The sequence below is a fragment of the Lynx canadensis genome, chromosome B2 (genome assembly GCF_007474595.2).
Source record: "Lynx canadensis isolate LIC74 chromosome B2, mLynCan4.pri.v2, whole genome shotgun sequence".
Classification (NCBI taxonomy): domain Eukaryota; kingdom Metazoa; phylum Chordata; class Mammalia; order Carnivora; family Felidae; genus Lynx; species Lynx canadensis.
In genome coordinates, this window is record NC_044307.1 from 42,257,123 (window position 1) to 42,262,259 (window position 5,137).

The 5,137-nt window shown below is 52.5% G+C and overlaps 1 long non-coding RNA gene across 1 annotated transcript; it reads right to left on the minus strand.

Annotated features, from left to right (window-relative positions):
* Window positions 1–425: 425 nt before the first annotated feature.
* On the minus strand, window positions 426–1,630 carry LOC115513318. Its single transcript, XR_003968661.1, has 3 exons — window positions 1,569–1,630; window positions 893–997; window positions 426–569 (listed from the first exon to the last, which is right to left on the minus strand). It is a non-coding gene; the product is annotated as an uncharacterized LOC115513318 (long non-coding RNA).
* Window positions 1,631–5,137: the final 3,507 nt, after the last annotated feature.

The following is a 5,137-nucleotide window of genomic DNA, read 5'->3' on the forward strand; positions in this document are numbered from 1 at the left end:
AGGAGGAAGCCCACTGGGGAGACGTGTGTGGACAGCCCTCCTGCACCAGGGTCTCAGGCTGGTGGATGGCTCCTGGGCCACACCTTCTCCTGGGGCCTGAAGTCCCTGAGAGTCTCTGCTGGGGTGTTCTGACGATCTCCTGCTCCCTCCTGCTCTGCCCCCCAGGACCTGGAACAGTGCTGTATGCTGGAAGCCCCAGAGAGTGGCAGGCACAGGCTTCAGGGACTCTTTTTTTTTTTTTTTAAATGTTTATTTTTGAGAGAGAGAGACACACACACACACACACACACACACACAATGTGAATGGGGGAGGGGCAGAGAGGGAGAGGGAGACACAGAATCCGAAACAGGCTCCAGGTTCCGAGCTGTCAGCACAGAGCCCGACGCGGGGCTCGAACTTGCGAACTGAGAGATCATGACCTGAGCTGAAGTCGGATGCTTAACTGACTGAGCCACCCAGGTGCCCCTTGGGCTCAGGGACTCTTCATGGGTGGGTTGTTCTGGTCCCTCGAGGCAAGCCCCAGCAGGTGGGGGGCTGCTGCACAGAACAGACAGAACTCCTAGTGGACCTTGAAGTAGGAGAAGTCATCGGCTAGGTGGGCAGGTGGGAGGAAGGCGTCTCCCATGGAAAGAAAAGCAAGGCGGGAGGTGTAGAGGCCATGCGGAAAAGAGGCAAGGGTTGAAGCAGAGGATCTGGAGGGGGGCGGGGGTGGAGAACACTACTGCCTGAGTATTCAGGGTGCCCAGACCAGCGTACTTCCCCACCCCCCACACCGCCGTGGGCTCTGGTTCTCGAAGCTGCCCAGGGCGGAGATAAGCCGACAAGCAAGGAAATGGAGGCTCCAAAGGGGAGAGTCACTTGCCCGGGTCCCACAGCCGGCAGGACACGCACCCTGGGGCCTGGCATCGTGGACACGGCACACACCCGGCCTCCTTCCTAACACTCTTGGACTTCATCTTGCAAGCAGCGGATTTTAAGGAAGGTCGTTTGTGCAGGCTGCGGAGTGGGGCAGCAGAGGATGGGTGGGAATGGGAAGGGCGGGAGGCATGGAACAGGGGCAGGAAGAAGAGGGAGGAGGCTCCCGATGGGGGGGGGGGGCGCTGAGGGTAGCAGAGGAGGAATGGGTAGGAAAGAGGAATGAGTAGAGTTTAGATCATGTTAAATTTGAAAGGCCGTGAGGACTTCAGGGGTCTGGAGCTCAGGGAGAGAGGCCTGAGCGAGAAGAAAGGGTCTGGAGGCCGGTGTTGACAGCTAGGGCCCTAGCGCGTTCAGGGACAAGGGAGGCCTCGGTCATGCCCTGAGGACTTCTGGCCTCTCCAGGACAGAAGCGGGAGCCCTTCAAGGAGGTGGAGGAGACACCCAGGGGAGCAGGTGGCCCCCAGAAGATTTGATGCCCAGGAGGTCCTCACAGGACGTGCAGAGGGCAGGGGCCAGGGCTGGGCTGTGGGGTGAGGAGGCCAGGAAGGCAGGCCATAGGGGGTGAGGCATCCTCCAGGGAGAGGAGAAAGCTGGTGCAGCAGTTACAGGGGAGTGGGGAGTGTGCCCCTGGGGGCCCAGGTGCACTTACCACCACCATGGGAGTAGTCCCTGGAGCTTCAGGTCGTCCTGCCCAGGTTCCCTTCTGACAGGCGTGGCCTCTTGGACTTCCTCCCCACACCCTCCCCGGAGTGCTCAGAAAAGTGCTGAGTCCGCCGCAGACCCAGGGAAGGGTTTGCTGATTCACTGAGGCTCAGAGTCTAGTAGTCAGGAGGTGATGGAGCCGTAGGAAGGGCCTGAGGAGAGCGGGCATCACAGGGCCCAGGCGTGTGGGACAGCCTGGAGACAGGTACATGTTTGCCGTCCTCCACATATGTTCTGTGGGAAGGCGGGTAGAGGTGGGGAAGGGCCGTCCTCCAGAACCAGGAAGAGAGAGACAGATCCATGGGTGGGTGTCCCCTGAAGCAGAGGAGCAAAGAGTGCCCAGGACAATAGTTCCCTAGGAAAGGGCACAATCCCTGCCAGCCAGGGAATCAAGGAGGGCTCCATGGAGGCGGCGGCCAGGAGATGGAAGGGAAAGGACATTCCCGGCAGCAGGTGCACAGGCAGGAAATTGAGAGGCCTCGTCAGCATCTGGCAAGGGGCCTGGGTTGGCTAGCTCTTTGGGCGGGCCAGCCATGAGGTGTGGAGAGACACGAGGCCAAAGGGAAGCTAGGTTCCAGGTAGACAGAGAGCTTTGAATGTCCAATTAAAGAGTTTGAACTTTATCCTGTAGGCAATGTGGAGCTCTTGCGGTTTTGCAGCAAGATGGACACCTGGGACAGGGGTGGCCGTGGGAAGCCAAAATGGTCCTCACTGGGAGAAAGGAGGGAGGGGATGTCCATCAGGGTCTCCCAAGGGGCAGGAACCCCAGCCCCACAGTCCAACCCTCCCACCAACCAGGATGGTGAAAACAGCTGGGAATCCCTCTGGGATAAAAATAGCTGTGGGCAGGGGAGTTCACCTGCATGGACAGGTAGGAAAAGTAGGTCATGGCTGAGGGCCACCTGGGAGGTGAGTGAGAGGGAGCCGGATCTCCATTCAGAGCCGGCTGCTTCCTCCCTCATCCAAGAAGACCCAGCCCCTCTGGGCAGCGCTAGCAAGGTCCATCGACGGAGATGGGTCTGGAGTCAGCCCTCCCAGGCCTGCAGGCCACCAGAAATCTCCCCCGGGGAGGTGGGGGCATTCCCATCTCCCACCTGTGTCAGGGCAGGTCTGGCTTCTGGGCGTCCTCTGGCACCTTGCCTTCACTTCAGGAATCCACCTCCCAGAAGAATCTAATGCTTGGTCCCTTGGTGCCATCACTTCCTCGACTCACTGAGTTCATAGTTAATTGATCTCCTCGTTGCTATTGTTTACGCACTGAGCATTTATTAAGTTCTATGCGCCGTGCCAACTTCACACTACCCGGGCCTTTCTGGAATAGGAGTCTTGTTGCCCAAGAGCCAAGCATTTCTTTCTTAGAGCCCATGTCCACACTCTTAAGTTGTTTCTTAATTACTGTACAGTAAGCTTTCTTTTCCTTCTAGTGTGCAGTTCTATGAAATGTAACCTACGTGTAGATCCGTGTAATCACTACCACAATCAGGCCATAGACTGTTTCCTCATCACCCCAAATCCCTCATGCTATCCCTCTATAGTTACACCCTCACCACACCCATAACCTGGGCAACCACTAATCTGTTTTCCACCACTGTAATTTTGTCTTTTCGAGACTGTCAGATAAAGGGAGCCATTCCATATATAACTTCGACTAGCTTCTCTCATTTAGTTGAAATGTCTGTGATTTGCCCAGGTTCTTGCATGTATCAATGCTGCTCCTTTTACTGCCGAGTAGTGTTTCAATGTCTGGACGTACCACACTTAATTAAACCACCCTCCCAGTGAAGGACATTTGGATTGTTTCCAGCTTTGGGCTATTACAAATAAAGCTGTGCGAACATCCGTGAACAGGTCTGCAGGTGAAGAATAGTCTTCATTTCTCTGGGGTAAACGTGCAGAAGTGGGATTGCCGGCTTATATAGTAAGTGTAGGTTTACAAGAAACTAACAAACCACGTTTTCAAAGTGTCTGTAGCATTTCGTGTGCCCGCCAGCAGCATACGAGAGACCTGTTTCCTCTGCGCTCTCCTCGGCACTTTGTTTGGTCAATATGTTCTAGTACAGTTATTCTAATAGACGTGTAGTGGTATCTCGACGTTTCTGTCTGCATTTCCCTCGCGCTGGTGACGTTGAGAGCTCTGTATCTTCTCATGTGTTCACATGCCTTCTTTGGGGAGGTTGTCTGTACAAATCCTTTACCTGTCAACTGGGTGACTTGTTTTTCTTGTTGTTGAATTGTGAGAGTTCTTTATGTATTTTAGGTAGGAGTCCTTGGTCAGAGGTTCTCCTCACTGCCTCCCCGTGTGCAGCTTGTCTCTTCATTCCCTTGACAGTGTCTTGGGCAGAGCAAAAGTTTTTCATTTTGATCAAGTCCAATTTAGCAAGTTTCCCTTTCATGGGTCATGCTTTTGGTATCATTGATAAAGCCCTTCACCTAACCCCAGGTCACGGAGATTTTCACATATGTTATCTTCAAAACCTTTCACAGGTTCATGCTTTCCATTTAGATCTATGATCCATTTTGAGTTATTGCTTATGATTAGGTCGTATTGCTCATGGGCAACCCATTGTTCCAACACCGTTTGTTGAAAAGACTGACCTCTCAGCATTACCATGTCTTGGGACCTTTGCACATATCGATCACATTCGTGTGGATCAATTTCTGCACATTCCATTCTGTTTCACTGATCTGTTTCCATCTCTTTGCCAGTACACCACCACCCTGATTAGTGTCATCTTATATGGTCTTAACATTGAATGGATCCCTCCCATTTTCTTTTCAAAATCATTTTAGTTATTCTAGTTCTTTACCCTTTCGTACAATTTTAGAACCCACTTGTTAATATCTACCCCACCCCCACAAAAAATCCTGCAGGGATCTTGGTTGGCGTTGTGTCCAATGTGTAACTCACTTGGAGAAAATGGATATCTTGACTGTGTTGAGTTAGATACAGTATCTTTCCATTTGTGTGGGTCTTTGTTGATTTCTTGAGCTAGCATTCTGTAGTTTTCAGCATACAGATCCTACCTACCAATCACACTATGCTCTTTACTTGTCCGGATGCCATTGTCAGCCCCACAAGGTCATGTCCCCCATGCTGCACACCCCTGTGTTCAGTGAGCTCCCAGCAGCCTGCCTGAACTAAGTATCCCTGAATGGACGACAGCATTTCTGTACACGTCATGTCATTTAATCTTCCCACAATGCCTCCAGGGGAGAGATTGTACTCCTTACTTTGTGAAGGAGAAAACCAAGGCTTGGAAAGGAGCTGTAGTAGGTGTTATTCTAAGATGGCCCTCAAGATTCCCACTCCTGGGCATACACCCCCTGTAAAATCCTCTCCCTTGAGTGTGGGAAAGACCTGGGGCGTCACTCCTGTGATTAGATCACATTCTATGGCAAAGATGAAGTGAGTTTGCAGATGTAGTTAAGGTCCCCAATCACATGACTTTGGTTAATCCCCCAGGAGATTTTCTTGGGTGGGTCTGACCTGATCAGGTATACCTTTGAAATTAGAGT